Source organism: Hippoglossus stenolepis, chromosome 22, assembly GCF_022539355.2.
Source record: "Hippoglossus stenolepis isolate QCI-W04-F060 chromosome 22, HSTE1.2, whole genome shotgun sequence".
Taxonomy (NCBI): domain Eukaryota; kingdom Metazoa; phylum Chordata; class Actinopteri; order Pleuronectiformes; family Pleuronectidae; genus Hippoglossus; species Hippoglossus stenolepis.
In genome coordinates, this window is record NC_061504.1 from 10988498 (window position 1) to 11008737 (window position 20240).

General features: G+C 43.2%; 2 protein-coding genes and 4 non-coding genes across 7 annotated transcripts in view; 2 read left to right on the forward strand and 4 right to left on the reverse strand.

Moving 5' to 3' along the window:
• Positions 1-20240, reverse strand: part of wnt5b (wingless-type MMTV integration site family, member 5b) — a 75097-nt gene that overhangs the window by 51141 nt on the left and 3716 nt on the right. The window lies entirely within an intron of this gene.
• Positions 5167-5239, reverse strand: trnak-cuu. The gene has a single exon. It is a non-coding gene; the product is annotated as a tRNA-Lys (tRNA).
• Positions 5929-6039, reverse strand: trnal-caa. The gene is made up of 2 exons: positions 6002-6039; positions 5929-5974 (listed from the first exon to the last, which is right to left on the reverse strand). It is a non-coding gene; the product is annotated as a tRNA-Leu (tRNA).
• Positions 15863-20240, reverse strand: part of LOC118101418 (ELKS/Rab6-interacting/CAST family member 1) — a 130564-nt gene continuing 126186 nt past the window's right edge. The window contains exon 26 of the mRNA XM_047338641.1: positions 15863-15901. The gene's annotated coding sequence lies outside the window, so the exon portion shown is untranslated. The remainder of the gene's footprint in view (positions 15902-20240) is intronic.
• On the forward strand, positions 16901-16973 carry trnak-cuu. Its single transcript has one exon. It is a non-coding gene; the product is annotated as a tRNA-Lys (tRNA).
• Positions 17478-17550, forward strand: trnak-cuu. Its single transcript has one exon. It is a non-coding gene; the product is annotated as a tRNA-Lys (tRNA).

Below are 20240 nucleotides of genomic sequence, written 5' to 3' on the forward strand. Positions count from 1 at the left end.
AAGGAAAAAATCTTAAAACTGGAGATTACATGCTTTCGGTTTATCCAAATCCTCGATTCAGTAGTAAATATGAACCTAATTAATGGCAGCACATCTTGTATAAATGACATATGTCCCAACAGGAATGAATTAGGGGATAAAAAAGGTGGGTAAACTACAACCTTCAGTCAGTGATCATGATAAGAGATCATATTCGTCAATGTGTGCAGCAATTTGCCGACGTCATAAGAAGTCCAAAGTGGGAACGACGATTTCACAAATCTAAATATGAAGCCATGTCCACTTGAGACCCTCTGCCACAGGGAGCATGTTCATAAGTACTGAGGAAAATAATATTTACTTCTCACATTGTTTCATTTGAATCATTTGTGGGTGTAAAGACTTATCAACATACATAGTATTCAGTATAGTATTTAATGATGAATTCCAAGCCCAAGATTAGGAAAAAAACACATAACATAGAAATAGACATTTTCCTCCAAGCTATCATCTAATCTAATTCTATAATGTCAGCTTTTACGCAGATGACACTCTATTTTATGCCACTGAATTGTCCAGTTAACTTTTATACTTGACTACAGAGACTTTCTCTACTGTCATGCTGCCCCATCATCACTGAAGCATGAGCCCAGTTTTGTGTTTTATTTCAAAAAGCAAGTATACTAATGATTGTTTTCTGTGTCATCAAACACAGATTGTGGAAAAAGTTTTATCAATAAGACTGTCAAAGCTTCCAAACTACCTCAAAAGCTTTCTTCCCCTCCAGTAAATCTACAGTAACTAAAGCCCTAATTTTAGACATGTGTGCACTAACTGGATTCAGGCACTATGCATCTTTTAGATTGAACAACAAACAATTATCTCGTTGGTTTAATTCCCTTGAGATTTCTAAACTTCATTATCTGACGGTTTCTTTGTTTGTTTGTATTAATTCTTTCTGTCAGATTATTGTTGGGTGCCTGACTTTATATTTGTTGTTTCTTGGATGCCACATGGTGTTTGCTGGGTGTCTGTTGAAAACAAGTTCTCGATTTCAGTAACACTGACTGTAACAAAATGAAATACGTGTCATCAGCTTGTTTGCACTGTAAAATCTGTAGAATCACTGCTTTGGAAATATCATTTCACATGAGCTGTGGTGTCAATCAAGTGGTTGAACTGTGAGGCAAACAAAAGAGGAAGAGAATGAAGTCTGAGCAAACAAGGAAAGGAGAGTGGGTAGAAACAAGATCGTTAATGATGAGCTGCACACGCACCGATCGGAGGTTGAAGGTAGATGAGGAAATATCACTGGAAAGCTATGTGGGGCAGCAACACACACACACACACACACACACACACACACACACACACACACACACACACACACACACACACACACACACACACACACACACACACACACACACACACACACACAGGTCTCTCAACCTTGGGTCGACCACCCATACAGGAAACACACATGCACACACACACACTCCTGTCTCGCCATGATGATGTTATTCATATTTAAAGAGTCGGCCTTCTAAGTGAACACAGCATGGAAGAGAATATCACAATGTGCACACACACACACACACACACGCACAAACACACACACACACACACACACCCACGCACAAAAACAGGCAGACAGCTTGCTCCTGTCAACACTACAGCTTACTCCAGCCGTTTTCAGGCATGAACTCTGGAGAATGTGCAGAGAATTGGGTCTGGACCTTGTGTGTCTGTGTCTTGCGTGTTAGAAACGTCATTAACGGACCCACTCGCTCCTGCTGTTTTCCAGAGGCACTCAGACATTTGCGTTTTGACTTACTCTGGCCTCTCCGGAGAATGTCAGGAGTTCAGTGCATTTCTGGAAGCAGCTTTAAAGATGCTGGTTTTACACAGAAAATTGCCAAAACAAACCCCTCTGTAAAGTCTTTATTTTTCAACTTGCACTTGTCAGACACTGACTTGAACCTTTTTCTATTCAAGATCTGTGCTACTAGATTTAAATACAATCTATATAGACAGATTTAGATTTAAAGATTGTGGCAAACTGCAGAATGATAAGTTTGTCTGATCGTGTTGAAAAAGTCACTTAAGACATCTGGATCCTTAGAGTGTCGACAGAGAAGGAGCGAAAGTGAAGGGGGGAGGAGGGAGGGAATAAATTAGAGGAGTGTTTCGCAGCGCCTCAGGTCTTGGATCCCCCACCCTCCCAACTTCTCCACCTCCTCTTTCTTCCTCTCTTTTTTCCCTCCTCCTCGCCAGAGGAGAACTCCTCCATTCCCTGCATTCCTCTCACATTCCAGCTCTGGGTTTACCTTCTCTACCTCTCCCTCTGCATCAACATCATCTCCTCCTCCTCTCTCGCCCATGGCTATCCGTCTGTCTGTCTCCACCTCTCTCCCTCCAAATCGCCCCTCCTCCTCCTCCTTTTGCCCTCTCCCTCCTCCCTCGCTCTTTCCCAGCATGCTCCAGTAGGCCAGCGGCAGCAGGGGGCTCGCCTGAACCCCCCACCCCCAGCAGGGGCCCTCCAGCTCAGCCTGGCTGGCTAGCAGGCTCCCTGGCACACCTCCAGCACACACACACACACACACACACACACACACACACACACACACACACACACACACACACACACACACACACACACAACTCTGCTTGCTGTCCTTGCCTGCCTTCTCTCTAGCAGCCTCCCTCAGGTCTTTAAACACTTTATTTTTTCTTTCTTCAATTTTTTTCTTTAATCATTTAGGTTAAATTTTGGCGACGTCTGATGTGGACGTTGCTGTTCACCAGATTGTGCTCAAATATGACAAATTTACTGTTTCATTCAGGATTTAATTTAAATTTAAGACAAACTACTATTGTCATAAAATAATAATTAATCCCACAACTTCATATATATTGTTTTATCTTACTATTGCAACAATCACTCACTTAATGTTGTTTTTTCCTTTAGTTTGTGACTTAAGTTATCTTATATCTGTACATATGCGATTGATGTCAACACAAAATGTCGCAGTTATAGTTATGTGTACTAACTGTAGTAAATTATATGCGTAACATAAGAATTCACATCTTTCCTTTTTTTAGACAAAACTACCAATAAGGGTGAGAGAGAGAGAGAGAGAGAGAAAGAGAGAGAGAGAGAGAGAGGCCCTCAGTAATTTGGTATTTCCTTTTTAGACAGGGGAGGAAGGACCAGTGCTCTCTCTCTCTCTCACACACACACACACACACACACACACACACACACACACACACACACACACACACACACACACACACACACACACACACACACAGCTCCTTTAATGACCCTTACATCCGGCCTTACAGAGGCCTAAGAATAAAGAGGGGAAACATAAAAGAGGGAAAATAAAAGAAAGAAAGTAAGAAAGAAGGATAGATCGATAGATGATAGATAGATAGATAGATAGATAGATAGATAGATAGAGTTAAGAAGTGTTAAGTGTGAGTTAAGCTATAAGTTAAGACAGGTATGCACTAAAGGCCAAGGGTGAGAGTCCACACACACACACACACACACACACACACACACACACACACACACACACACACACACACACACACACACACACACACACACACACACACACACACACACACACACACACACACACACACACATATACACACACGGGTATGGGAGTTCAGCTGGAGGTTAGACCCTGAGGCTCCATGGCTCAACAGAGACGGAGAGAGAGAATTCATAAGCAGCTGATTCAGCCACTGACGACTGTGATTACTGCAGATGCAGAGGAAAAGAAGGAAAGAGGGCGTTTTCAGCAACATGGTTCTTTTCAAGGGGAACGGGAACAAATTGAAAAGACAGAGATGAGACGTTTGTACGAAAGAAAGATAGAAAGAAAGAAAGAAGGTACTGAGTGGGTGATAATGTCTCTTTTACAACTCCAACAGCAGCTGAAGATGTAACTGTGTCTCCACACTGTCCCACACACACACACAGGGCCCTGACCTTGCTGATGGCAGCTGTTGACATCAGTCACACACACGTATACTCACACACACGCACGCGCACGCGCACGCAAACACACAAACACACACACACACACACACACACACACACACGGGATAAACAGGATTAAATGGACAACACTCTTGATAAATCCTATCCAAGACCTGAAAAACCCTGTCCCCTATTGATTGATTGATTGATTCCTTCCTGTTAGACTATTTAAAACATTTAAAAAAGCAGAGAAAACTCACAAAGTAAGAGATTCGTAACACAACAGGACACACTCTGACTACGTGATAAACTTTTACAACATATTTCTTTGCTCTGTGTTCAACCTTTGCTCAGCTCATTATCTGTTCAACTGAACCAACGTGCTCTTCTGACTCAACAGCTCACTGAGACCAGTTAGTCATTAAACTCTGCCTCCACACAGATCTAGTTTTAGTACTCTGCTTAGTCGAGTTAGACATTAACACAACATTAACACAGCCTTTATTTGAGCTTTCTCCTTTGTTTCAAGTTTTCTATGTTTTTTCATCACAACTCTACTACACAAAATTTCACCATAACTGAAAGAAAAAAATCCAAAGTAATTATATGTGAAGTTTTTAAAAATTAAAAAAATGATCAAATTCTAGCTCATCAGAGAAGACAAATTTGTGAAGATGGGGTTCAAACCCAGAACCCTGAGCCGACCGGGCTACTGTCACGTAACGTATATCACATGAAAACAGAAAACAGCTCATATATCATTACAAATAGCTTTAGTGTCAGAAGACAGAACAGATCATTCATAATTCTAAAGGGGAACAAAACAGACAGATGAAGAAAACATGACAGATAAGTGAATGATGAATGATGCAAAATATAATGTGACCTTTCTTTTAAAACTCATGTTGTGCTTTTGGGGTTTTTCCCCCCTTTGCTTTCTTTGCCTTGATGTGAATGTCAAAGTTGAGTGCACGTCAAAAATAATTCTTCTCTCCCACAGAAAACTGCACGTGAAGAGACTGCAATACCTGTTGGCGTTTGATCAGTGGGCGTTAGACCTTTGGAATTCACATACTACAGTACTACTCTGTCAGAGCTGATTTTCAGATGCAGTAAAACCCCCATTAATGTCATCATCTGTAAATCAGTTGCAATCAGTTGCAAACACATTATTAAAATAGCTACGCCCAACGTGGGGCTCGAACCCACGACCCTGAGATTAAGAGTCTCATGCTCTACCGACTGAGCTAGCCGGGCGCATTTTGTGCTAATAGTAGGAGGTCCCAACACGTGGTCAGCACCACGGAGAGCACCGACAAAACAAGGACGAGATCAGAATCATTTCAACAGTTAGTGGAGGAAGAAATGATGAGAGCAGATAACATAACCTCAACAGTCATTGAATGAGAGAACGTCTTGTTTTGGATTTTACCGTAAACCACTGCCCTTCGTCTAACGCTCATCCAAAATACGATAAAAATGTAAATGATTTCCGATAAAATACATTTTTCTTTATGTTTCTAAGGCTGAGAACTAGAGTTCAGTCAACATCAAGTTTTTCAGTAAACCACATGAGTCTCAGCCGCTGCTGCTATAGAGAGCTGGTGGCCTCTTTATTCAAATGTTATTAATATAGGACCTATCACGTGTCCAAATCCCGTAAGATTCAACACTGCTCTTCTTTTGGGCCATTAACAATACATGTGGCAAGTGTGAAGCTGATAAGATGAACAGTTCTGGAGATAAACTTTACACAGATAGAGATTTCTGGAATTAGCAGATAGTTGCTTACGTTTTAGCCTCTTTTTAAGAGAGTGACTTCTCAGAGATGCATTCCTGGTTCTGTTAGCTATAAGGTTCACTCAGGCCTAAAGGATAATACACATGTAAACTCAACTAGCTCCCTACATTCAATAGTACATGAACAAAGCCTGCAACAAAACATCTGTCAGGAGTGGGATTTGAACCCACGCCTCTATTCAGAGACCAGAATTCCCTTTGCTCAGGAAGGAGTGAAGCCTTGAGTCTGGCGCCTTAGACCGCTCGGCCACCCTGACAACTGGAAACTGCAGTAGGCCAGCGTCAGTCTGCAGGGTGCTCACGTCAAATCTCTCATGTTCAGAGGTGGTTACTGTAAAGACTTTTTAATTGCCAGCATTGGAAATACATCTTTCTATCTATCTAATGGAAGAATGAACGGACAGACGACAATGAATGAGTGGACAGATGGACTGGTGGACGGACAGAAAGCTGAAGGATGGATGGATGGACGATGGAGGGGTGGGGGGGATGTTTGACGTCTTTGATCCTCCCAGCAGAAATAATCAACAAAGCCCTGGAGCAGGCCAGCTAGACCCAGTGTGTGTGTGTGTGTGTGTGTGTGTGTGTGTGTGTGTGTGTGTGTGTGTGTGTGTGTGTGTGTGTTTTCTGGCTACATGCCAGGACCAGCTCCCCAGGAGAGAGATCAAAGACTGTGCTCCCTCTCTCTCCCTCTCCCTCTGTCTTCATCTACCTCTCTCACTCATATTTCTCACACTCCCTCCTCCTCCTCTGTTCTCCCCCTCTCTCTCTCTGCCTCTCTCTCTCTCTCTCTCTCTCTCTCTCTCTCTCTCTCTCTCTGAAAACACTCGTTATTGCTTTTCATGATTTCTTTGACGTTCCCTCTCTTTTTTACCTGAGGGCAGAGAACTGGACGAGAACCGTTTCCTATGCAAAACAGAAATGAAAAGACAAGACGGAGAGATGAAAAGAGCAAAGGAATGAAAATAAGTGGGGAAAAATAGAAAATGCTGGTTGCACTGGTGTCTTAGAAACACACAGGAACACACACACACACACACACACACACACACACACACACACACACACACACACACACACACACACACACACACACACACACACACACACACACATACAAAAACCTGCCAGAACAAATGGTCCCATGACAACCTGGCAACTACGAGAGCTTTGATGCACAGGTCAAGAGAGAGAGAGAGAGAGAGTGTGTGTGTGTGTGTGTGTTTGTGTGTTTCAGACTGTTATTTACCTTTAAGTTGGACAAATCTCATGACAACAACAACTTAAATGTCAGACACACGATTGAATTAGCCCATTGGTAAAATACTCTGCTGTTTTAAATTAAAAGCTCGTCTCTGAAAACACAAAAATGCTGGAAACAGCCGCTCTCTTATCTTTGACATTTCAAAAATAAAGCATTCCACTTAATTGACCAATCAAATCTAAGGTTATATCACTGGTTCATTGTCTGGTCAAGCAATTAAGTCGTAACTGAGACAACGGTAACTGTCTCTTCATATGATAATATGTTCACAATAGACCCTGTTGACTTTTGGACCCCACTGTATGTAGAAGTTCTCAAGTTGTTGTTTTTTAGAAGTCATTCTGTGCGGCTGAAGTTCAGACTCATCTCACTTATATTATTATAAGCTGCTTGTGTGTCCGAGTTATTTTCCTACAACATCTTCTGCAACGTTTCCTGCCACCCCCCTGGTAAGATATCCAGAAAATCCAGATGTTGTGTCAATGACATTTCAAACATGTGACAAATGCAAAACTGAAAAATAAAAAAAGATCACAAATAAAAAGAGGTGTCACACTCGTAGAAGACGTAGAACTTTGACGATAAGGGCTGGCGGCAGTCACGATGTGCTGTGTAAGTAAGTTTATTTATATTCCCTTGATTTAATGTTGGTTTTATTTGTTTGCTCACATGTACCAGCCTTTACTTGAACGTTTCGGACATTTTCCTGTAGTTGAGAACGCGTCTGACAATCTCCTACTGACTTCTTAATATGTGAAAGTCAAACAGCTACACACAGGTGTTGTGTTTCCCAACATGCTACTCAATATTGTGTCTTCATTTTTCGTTTGCAGCTAAAAAAAAGTCATAGTGGAGATGATGTTACTTTGGATGCTCCCCGACACGGTGCTGTTCATCATCACAGGAACAAGGACTAAACTGTTCCTCTTTTTCCTCCATCTTTACTTTCACACCATTATCTGACTGGTCATATTTCCTCTTCCTCTTTCTGCCTTTCTTAGCACAATGCAAATAAGAAACTTGATCCCACTCCCACCTTTCCCGACCAGTCCCTCTCTGACCCTCTCTCTTTCTTTTCTTCTCCCCTCTCTTTCTGCCTCTTTAGCTCTGTCACTCCGCTCTCTCCTCCTCTGCCTCCCCTTCCCTCTCATCATCCTCATCTCTCCCTCTTTCTCGCCCCACCATCTCTCTTTTTCCTCCCCTCTCTGTCGTGTTTTTGTCCCTCACCCGTTCTCCCTCTCTCTCTCTCCAGCAGTAGTCATTCTACTTATAGCCTCGCCATAAATCAACCTGTCATTCTCCGTCATGCTCGCTGGATCTCACTGGGGCTCGTGGTGCGTGCGCACACACACACACACACACACACACACACACACACACACACAGACACAGACACACACACACACACACACACACACACACACACACACACACACACACACACACACACACAGGGGGTAGCAATGTGAGCCCACACATATACAAGCTCAAACACAAGCACAGACACACAAATACAGAGAAGAATCAAGACTCGGAGACATCAAACACACACACACACACACACACACACACACACACACACACACACACACACACACACACACACACACACACACACACACACCCATCGTAAAAAACAAAAATGTTTAATTTAAGGAAACGCAGAATTGATTGAGAAGGAAGATGAACGTAGATTTAAGAAAAGATAACAGAGACATCTCCACCTGTTCCCATACCACAGACACACACACACACACACACACAGACACACGCACACACAAGCGCACACACCTCATTAGGACCAGGCTTTGGTCCCCATGAGGTCTTCTGGTCCTGACAAGCTCAGTGTTTATGCTGGAGAAGGTCCTCTATGTACAGCAGCTACATTATTATTCAAGGCAACTCAGACCACTTGGGTAAGATCACAGAAACAGTGAGGTCTTGGTATAAAAACACTAACTTACTAACTTTAACCAAATGCTTCAGTAGCTTATTCCCAAAACGTTACGTCTGGAATCGGATCATCCAGCTTCAACCTCCTCTCAGTGACATGTGTGAAGGATAATGATGTCACACTATTGGAGAAAAGCTTCCAATGATTTCAATAATTCAATCGTACAGCTCCACCGATTCTAATTCCTCCACGTTGTATTTGAAAATAAATGATCAGCATATAAATGTATTGTGAAGGAGACTAAAGTGTCTCCATCTTCCCCTCCATCTCTTATTTTTCAGACTCTGCTCTTCTCTCGTTCCCGTGGTTGTTTTCTCACAGATAAACATCTCCTCTCGTCCTCCTCTCTTCTCTCTCTCCTCTTACACCTCTTCCTTATTCTAACTCTCCATGACCAACGCAAGAGCCACATAAAGACCCTTAGGAGATTTCATGGGGCTTTGTGTTTGTTTACGCGTCTGTGTGTGTGTGTGTGTGCGTGCGTGCGGGCGTGCGTGCGTGCGTGCGTGCGTGCGTGCGTGCGTGCGTGCGTGCGTGCGTAGTGCGTGCGTGTGTGTGAGTGCGTGTGTGTGTGTGTGTGTGTGTATGTGTGTGTGTGTATAGACAACAGCACATGTAGCATGCAAGGTCACGTAATCCTGTGGCCTCCAGATACCGTTATTGACACACACACGGCACTCTATGACCTGCACTGCCCTTGCACACACACACACACACACACACACACACACACACACACACACACACACACACACACACACACACACACACACACACACACACACACACACACACACACACACACACACACACACACACACAGAGACACGTCCTAGTATAACCCACAGTGCCCTCAGCATTGTACAGACAGTGAAACAGATACTTTCTGGATAAAACTTCTCTTGAATGTTGTTCTTTGTGTCTTTTACAAACTGGTATCCAAATCATATAAAAACAGCTGATCCTACAAACTTATTGCTTGTGTAGTCACAGATGAATCTAGCACAATGTAACACTGACATACAGTTGATCTGAGTCCTGTTGGATTAACATTTGCTCAAATTTACAGTGGTCAGCGGTTTCAAGAATTGAATTTTTTCTTCTTTCCAGTCAAACTGTATGTTTGTGGATGTGTTTTAAGATTTATGAGCTGGTTGGTTTGTGCCACAGACAGAAAAGTCAGAAAGTGTTGAGAGACGAACTGTCACACTGTTGGTTTGGTTTTTCTTAGATGGGGTTTGTTGTCTCGGAGAAAAACATATAGAATAACAGCAGCATTCAAATGAAGCACAGAAGAAAACAAATGCACACGCACAGATATAGATTGCCAAGGTCACATTTCACTGTGTATCGTATACAAGACCTCCTCTTTCTCTCTGCGCTCCACTGCTCTCCTCCTCTTCCTCCTCTGCATTCCTCTCTCCTCCTCCTCCCTCCCATCCCTCACACACACACACACACACACACACACACACACACACACACACACACACACACACACACACACACACACACACACACACACACACACACACACACACACACACACACACACACACACACACACACACACGGTCTCTCCAGAGATGTGTCCGTTGCTCTGACCTCTCTCTCTCCTGGGAGAGCTGGCTGTCTGCTCTGCTCTCTCTTTTTCTCTCTTGGCCTCACACTTTCTCCTTCTCTCCCCCTCTGTGTCTTTCTTCGTCTTCTTCTTCTCTCTGTATCTCTCTATCTATTGATCTATCTCTCTAATCTTCTTTTGTCTCCTACCTCTCTCATCCTCTCCTTGGTTTCATGTCTCCCTTGCTCTCGCATCCTCTTATCTCTTCATCCTCTCTCCACTCAATCCCTCACCTCCTCTCATCTTCCCTCCCTTCACTGTCTTTTTAACCGTTCCCCTTCCCCCCCTCTTTTCCACCCACGCCCCATCTCCTGCTTTTCTCTCCGTCCCTCTTTTAATATTTCTCTCTCTCTCTGGGCTTTCATGGTGCTGGTGAGACTGCAGGGCTCAGTCTGGGGCTTCTTGCCCAGTTCATGCTGCCTCTCTCCAGGCACGGCGCCCACAGAGGGTGGGCAAGGCTGAAGGAGAGCTGGCGGGGTCTGTGTGTGTGTGTGTGTGTGTGTGTGTGTGTGTGTGTGTGTGTGTGTGTGTGTGTGTGTGTGTGTGTGTGTGTGTTTGTCTGTATCCAGTGATGGGGAAAGGAGGATAGAGACAGAAGAAACAATGGAGAAGAATAGATTTCTGTTGAGTCACACTTTGCTGGCTGGAGCATTACTGTGGCTACAACAGCACTATAGTGTGTGTGTGTGTGTGTGTGTGTGTGTGTGTGTGTGTGTGTGTGTGTGTGTGTGTGTGTGTGTGTGTGTGTGTGTGTGTGTGTGTGTGGTGTGTGTGTGTGTGTGTATGTGTGTAGGTGAGGAGTGAGAGTGAGTGAAGGTTGGTTTTTCTAGCTCAGGAAACTACAGTATCTATAAATACAATAGAATTTATAGCAACTCTTGTCTTATATTTGCTTTATATGAGCTTTGGATATTTCTCCTGGTTAAGATAAGGGCTGATTATTCAATCATCAATTAATCTACTTTCTTAATCAAAGTGAGGCAATAGAATCAGAGGAGTGACCATCAGCCTGCGCCACAGACAGAGATCATGCACTGGTTGTTTTAAAATGGCCACATACGCATGAACTGACAAGTGTAACAGAATTGGGGCGAAATGGTCCTTTAGAGCAACAAATACTCAGACAATCAGAAAGCTTTTAAAGCTGGCAACAGTTTCAATGTAATTATCTAAACCTTAAGTAGCAGCAGGAAAACCAGGCATGCACAATAACAGAAAATTCACAAGGTAAAATTCATTCTGCAAAACTGTGGTAGACGTTTCAAACCTGCCTGATGATCTGACTGCTCACGGTTCTGCTGGATTGGTTTTTACAGTATTTTAATTATCTATATCCATGACGTGAACATTTTCACCTTAATATAATTTTTGGCCACGTCGCTCTGGCCGACCTGAGGCAAAAAGTAAAAATACACAACCAGAATTATCCTGAAATATTATTCCTGGGGAGAGATAACAGCATCAGACACACACACACACACACACACACACACACACACACACACACACACACACACACACACACACACACACACACACACACACAGTGACAGCATCAGCACACCTGTACCCAGCTGCACGCAGAGAACAACAATTCCCCTGCTGGTCACTAATGGTACAGGCCTGCTGGAGAGGAATCAAATGGCCTGGAACCAACCAGGCATGATGGGAGAGGGGAGGGGGGAGAGGGGCAGTGGTCAGATGGAGGGAGAGAGGGAAGAAGGGGAAGGAAAGTGAGATGAAGGAGGGGTGGGGGGAGGAATGATGGCCGTGCATTCTGAAATTAATTTGGTGAAAGACGCCAAAACAAAAAAAGAGTCTTCACGGGACAAAGAAAGAGGGAGTGAGGGGGGGGGAGAGTTCACACCAGTGTTTAAAATGTCGCCTGTAGCTGTCATCTCTTTATTTATCTCCTCACTCTCTTTTCTCAACTCTCACTCCTTCTCTCTGTTTCACTCCAGCTCCATCCCTCCCTCTCCCTCTCCCTCTCTAACCTCTCACCCCTGTCATCTCTCTCTCTCTCATGTCCAGTCTGTCAAGTGGGGAGTTCCAGTGAGGTAGCGCCATCTGTCTGTGTCCACTGTTACTGCAGTTAAAAACTTCAGTCCCTTTGAAGCAAAGGAAATACAACTTTTTGAACTAACTCCTAAGCTTGGAAAATAAGGATGAATTTTAATGTTTGTGTTTTCTATGCACACGAAAATCTTGCATGCAAAGATATGAAGTTATGAGGATAAATAATGTTTGATGACAGCAGCGTCTTGTTAACTTATGTGGAGTTAAAATGGTTTGTCGAGGCAAAAAAACGAATTAACCATGAAAAAAAGAGATGAATTGAAATTATTAATAATTACTTTAAGTTACTTAAAATATACACTAAATTCAACATGTAAATCCAAAACTTTAAGATTTTTTGAATGGAATATGTGAATTTTAAAACTTCGAAGTTTATTCCTGACCTCACAAATAGTTGGAATTTAATTCTAACTCATGCTCCAATAAAATTAGAAGTTTTATAAAGATAATACAGGAAATTAAAGTAAATAAGTAAATTTTTTTATTAAATTTAATTAAAAACAAATCTCAATACTGTCTTTAAATGTAACCCACACATCAAAACAAGAATCCCTTGGTTGCACTGATGAAATCTGTAATGACTGTTTATGGGGCTGCTTCATATTTTCAGTGTGAGCATCAGTGTGATGTCTCCAGGTGCTGCATGCAAACACAACGTGCTGGGGAGACAGATCCCTGCACATTTATTGAGCGTAATAACGCAATTCTGATCTGGTTTCAGGCGGCGTGCACGTCTGACAGACGACGCAGCAGCGCAGCAGTGGCAGATGTGAAATATCGGCTGCTACCGCTGCACTTGTTAAAATATGCAGGATAAGATGCAGGATGAGATTCAGGAGATACGACAGCAGAAGTGTTTTTAACTCCTCTGCATCCAAACATTAACGGAGAGTAAACGCTTTAAGAGAGTGTTTTCAGGGGGATGGGAGAGTATAGTTCATTCACTAGTCAGATTTTAAGTCCCTAACTCAGATTAAGATTTTGTCCCTCATTAATCCAAACACAGGGATTTAGCAGCTTCAAGAAAATGATGCTTAGTAGTGCGTTTCCAGTAACAACAGCAGCAACCTGCTGTCCAGAGGAAAATGTCAATATTAGATCTGCAAACACAGGATTCTGTCCAGTGCAAACAATACTTTCATTATACACACACAGAGAAAACACAGCTGGGCCTTTTTCTTTCCTTGCAATACAATATGAACATTGTGTCATTAAAGTCAGTTACTTCAGTGTAATAAAACGTGTTTTGGGACATTGTGCAGCCTGAAAAATGGACTCCTATGAAGGCAGTAACTTCATGAAGGTTACCATGGTAATTAGACTGCACGTTTTACTATGTTGATTTTGAATTGAATATTAATATCCATCCCAATGCCAATATTTGACAGTAACTACATACATTTACTTTGCTTTGATAAATGCAGTTCTCATCATTTTATCAGTTCAGTTGGAGGTTTACCGGGTACACCCAGACCCAGAGGTAGACCCAGAACCTGCTGAGGAACTACATATCCCATCTGCCCTGGGAACGCCTCAGAATCCAAAAGAAAGAGGTGGACAGTGTGGGAGAGAGACGTCTGGGAAACTTGGGCGGGTACCTCTGTGACCTGAGCCCAGATTAATTGAAGACAGTGAACGAATGGATGGATTTGGGATGGATGTTGGGTTTGTCAACAGTGTAACTAGGGAACAGTGTCACCGGTCTTTTTCCAACAGTGGTTAAATATTCAATCCAAATTCAAAAAAACAAGCACTGATTATTCACGTCTATTCGTGAAATAAGAAAGACGGTCTCTTTAATGTTAGGATTGTGCAACGGTCCACAACTTAACTGCAGCCTGTGCACACTGGATGTTATAAACTGTAAAAAGTAGCTCAGCGTCATCAAACCACAAACAAAGTGGACAGACACAGATTGAAATAGTCTCCTTGTTATCTGGCGAAGAATCCGTGTCCTCTCCTAACGCAATGCAGTGCTCCGCTCCTCTCGGTCCAGGCTACAGGCGACGGCAGCTACACTCAGTGCACTTCCTCATAAATCATTTCAGCCAATCAGTGATGGATGGCTTTAAAAAACTAAAATGTGTGTGTGTGTGTGTGTGTGTGTGTGTGTGTGTGTGTGTGTGTGTGTTTGTGTGTGTGTAAATCAATGTTGTCTGCTACCTCTGTGATTTTGTTTTTTACCAGACAACAGACTAATGCTTTGTCGATCCTTCATCTACACGTAAACACTGCAGTGGAGATGTGGGAAAGAGAGAAGGTGGGAGAGAGAACGGGGAAAGAAAGAGAACTAAAGGAGAAGAAAGACACACAGACAGGTTTGGTGATAGAATGATGGAAAAAAAAAATTCTAGAACAAGAGCGAGAGAGGAGAGAAGATAGTGGGAATAAATTTGATTTGATCCTCTCTTCTGTACCTTTCTCTCTTTCGCGCTTGTGTGTGTGTGTGTGTGTGTGTGTGTGTGTGTGTGTGTGTGTGTGCACTGATAGAGGTGCTGGTTTTGCTTCAGGTTGGATATTAGCTACAGAAAAAACACACTCAGTAATTATCTAGAAAGAGCACCTGCATGGGCACTGGGAATCTCATTATATTATAACCACCAGCACCTCGTTCAACACACACACACACACACACACACACACACACACACACACACACACACACACACACACACATACGGCAGAGGGAAAATTAGAAGACAAAAATGGTTGAGGATAGAAGAGAAACAACAAACTTAAATGAACATTGACATTTTTTCACATGACTTGATTTCTAAAAGTCTCCATCCAGACAGACGGCAGCACTGCTCGTAAAGATGAAGTTATATTGAACTCAGTTTTCATGATGAGTTTCCTTCTGTTCGTTCTTCCCTTCATCTGTTTTGCTTTGATCTGTTGTAGTAGCAGACAATGACCAGTAAGAGGCAGCGTTTCCTCTCATCTGACTGACTAAATGTTCCCTGTCACTTTTTTTTTTTTTTTATTACCTTCACTCTCTTTCTTTTCTCTGCATCTGGATTCATGCGTTCTGCATGAATCCACACACACACACACACACACACACACACACACACACACACACACACACACACACACACACACACACTCAAACAATCTGCAGGGTGAGCATGTTCATCACAGAAGCAAAAACAGGTGTGTGTGTGTGTGTGTGTGTGTGCGTGTGTGTGCGTGTGTGTGTGTGTGCGTGCAGAGGACCACCCTGCTGATTTGAGCTGCTTCACTCATTGGTGCGTATCGACTCTGACAGTGACAGAGTGAAATGATTTACAGTGAGTGACCACAGCAGGAGGGTGCAGGACTCAGACAGTGCCCCACCCCGAGTCATCTTAGCCCATGTCGATCAACACTAACACCCTGATGATTTACAGTACACAGTTCAAACTAAACTACCGTTACTGCTACACAACATGTGTGTTATCAAACCACTGATACAAAAGAAGTCTGTTTCTATGTAGAATAACACAGACCATGTTCAGACTTGGCATCAACATCCGTCCACAGTGATCCGATCACAAGTGTTCAGCGGTGCAGGTGTGAACGCACACAAACACGTCATTAATGCTTACGGAGGTTTGATGTCTCGCACCACATCTGGAGGTGGTCAAACGACGTACACAATTATATGCATACAGAGCGTAGAGGGTAGTTTTAATCACAAGTGGTCACAGGAGACACATTTAGGAACGTCTTCTTACGACAAGCATTCTTCAAGCTTTGAAGGGAAATGTCTTCAACATTTCCTGGCAGCAAAGAGATGCAACAAAAGTGATCAATGCTAAAGCCGGTCCAGCACGACACTGTCGGGGTCGTCCAGGTTAGCTCCACTCTGGGCGATGGTGTTTTAAGAAGGAAGGAAATCAATCAGTGGAGTCTTTGAAGTGCACAAGTGTTCATAGCTTAGGTTGACTTCTGAAGGGCCCTCACACACCAATCAACCACCAACAAGAGTCCACAGACTTGTTCCAGCCCTGTGTTGTTTCTGAGATCATGACTCTGACACTATAGCTGGAAATTGAAGTCACCAAACTACAAACTTACATGCAGCTGACCATGACTCCTATGAACAGGCTGCACCTGAAGACAAATTCTAAAGAGTCTTTACATCAATAACAACTCAACAGACCACTGCCTGCAGGGGTACAGTTCACAGCCATGAGTGGATGACATAACAGCACAAAGATAGCCCGGCTAGCTCAGTCGGTAGAGCATGAGACTCTTAATCTCAGGGTCGTGGGTTCGAGCCCCACGTTGGGCGAAGCAGTTTTCTTTGTAGTAGATGTAGTATTACACAAGAATTCAGAACATAAAGATGACAACACGTTCTAGTATCAGTGCACAGCTATAAATGTGTTATAACATGCATCTGGGACCCGGTCACTCTGACCATGTTTGAGGGTGGCAACCTGTCTTCATGATTTTATGTATCTTAATAATAAAAACAATAATAACAATAACTTCACTCATACCGCACCTTTAAGAACAATGAGCTTCACAGAGAGAAGAAGGAAAAACAAGACTAGAATGAATACAATGTGATTTAAAATCCAATAAAGCAAATGGGCCACATTGACTGTTACAGTTTCATAATGGACCAAAGGAATTTTGAAACTTCTCAGTGTTTCCCATTCTCTGAATTATTTGTAAGCATCGTCACGATATCAACACCGACACTGATAGAATTATATTTTAGCAGGATGGTAATAACATATTTTGAACCCTCGAAAAAAACAAAAAAGTGCTTTTTTTTAAAGCAAGTGTAGCCCGGCTAGCTCAGTCGGTAGAGCATGAGACTCTTAATCTCAGGGTCGTGGGTTCGAGCCCCACGTTGGGCGACAGTGTTTTACAGTAACATGGTGGTTAAACTGATCAATATCATTAACTACAGAACAAACCTGTTTGCAGCTTAAGCTCTCACTTCATCTGAGCTCAATACATATGAGTAAAAAGTGAGAGTTAAAGGTTCAGTGTGCAGAATTTAGTGACACCTAGTGGTGAAGATTCATGTTGCAGCTGAATACCCCTCACCTCACCCTCCCCTTCCAAACAATAAGAGCCTTTAGTTGTCATAAAAACTCAAAAGTTGCTTAGTTTGTCCAGATTGGGACCCTAACCCTAAGCCTTAACACTAACCCTAACCCCCTAACCCTAAAACATGGCTGCCTCCAAATGCAGAGGGAGGGCGAGACGAAAACAGAGAATGGGCTTATTGTAGTGAACGTAAATAAGATTCTTGTCCCCATCTGTTTGGAATCTGCAGCCTACACTGACTGTGTGTGTGTGTGTGTGTGTGTCAGACTTCGAGCCCAGTGCAGGTGTGCTGTTGATAGTTTTATCAGTGCAGGATCGCGGCTGCTGAGACGAGCAAAGGGAGGAAGGGAAGAGAGGAAAGAGGAGAGGAGGGTACGTGAGAGGTGAAAGAGAGAGGAGGAGGGAGGAGAGCAGAGGAGATGCCGGCCATAGCTACACTTCTGTTTACCCTGTTCCATTAATATCCCTGAACACGTAACGACTGAATACATGCTCCCTATATTATGCTACAACGTCACGGCTACATTCATGCTGCTGCCTTTGTGCTGGTTTGGAAAAACATGGTAATGTTTCATGGTTTCAAACATGGGACTAAATACAGTGTGAGGTTTCTGGATCCAAACTCATAACTGGATACAATTTCTAAGACTCTAACAAAGACATTTGATAACATTTAAAGAACATCTGTAACATCCATCCTTATCTGTACTGCTTATTCTACAAGGGTCAGGGGGGTCAGAGCTAATCACAGCTCACATTAGGCGACATTGGGGTACACATACAGAGATATAAATTTAGAGACCGGGATTCGAACCAATAATCTTCACACATAACAAAATTGATTTGGCCCAGATTTGGTCTACCTATCGCACAACCCACATCGAGCTCACGTACTGCATGAAATGACGTCACCCTGCTGGGTTCTCACATCGGATTCTCCGGCTTTCTGCCGACTTTAGACTATGTGGCCAGGTGGAGAAACTCTGACTCTGACATTTGCCTTCACACATGAACGTGCTCCAGAGAAAGTGCAAAGAATTTAAAGATTAAAAATGATTAAAATTAGAATCATGTGTTGTTAGTATTGCTTTGGAACCCTGGATTTCGTGTATCAGTGTTCAGTGAGAGCAGCTCCTCTGGTTCTGAAGCTGTTTGTCTTGTGGCCTCCTGGTCAGTGACTGTCCCCGTGTACCAGCCCGCTGGATTTATAAAACAAGCTCCGGCTCTATAAAGTGTCCAATAAACCACTTTTACTATTAGTGTGGGGCACTGTTAGCATACAGCTACTGACCGCCACCACTGACCATATGCACACACACACACACACCAAACACAGAGTTACTGGTCAGAAACATTTCGAAGACTGCTGGAGTCAGGACCTCTGCCAAACTCTAACCCCATGTCACCCCACCCTGATGACATCACTGCATAGCCCTGAACCACCAGCCCAGAAAGGTCTGAACACACACACACACACACACACACACACACACACACACACACACACACACACACACACACACACACACACACACACACACACACAGAATCCAGACACCATAACAAATACCAGCGGGTCACATTTTGAGTGCACACATGCAGAAATACATACACACACACACCACTTGACCATAATGACTACCGCATGGCCACACTGCATCGTCAATACTAAAACACGGAAATACATACACACACTCACACAAACACACACGCACACAGGTGTTTAAGCCAAAAAAGTAAAATCCAGAAAAATTAAGTCGATAAATCAAAGAAGAGAATGACCAAATGAATGAAAAGGCTTTCTCTCCGTCTCACACACACACACACACACACACACACACACACACACACACACACACGTACACACACACAAGTGGAGGGTACCGCTGTCATGCACTGCTCTGGGAGGAATTCCCAGGAATCAAGTCGACCAATCAGAGATGAGAGTTTAAAATACTGGCCCCTCAACTGGAGAAGCCGTCCACTTCACATGGACCACTGTGTGTGCATGTGTGTGTGTGTGAATCCAAGTTAGTCATTAGTGTTCCCAGTGGAACACACACACATGTAACACATCTAGCTTCAAACCATCTCCTTCTCAGATACTTCACACACTTTTACAAACATTTCCCACGTTTCCCAGTTTACATGTTTTCAAACTCATGACCACAACTTACGGAAAACAAACCAACATAAATCAAAAATCATTCCCTTATGTCCAAATTCATTGTCTAACATATGGGACACACACACACACACACACACACACACACACACACACACACACACACACACACACACACACACACACACAGACTCACACGAACCTACAGACTTAACTATGCACTTGTGAATGACCTTGCGGATCCATTGATGCTTGCAGACGACCCATCTTCTCAAATATCTATATGAACACACACACACACACACACACACACACACACACACACACACACACACACACACACACACACACACACACACACACAGATGC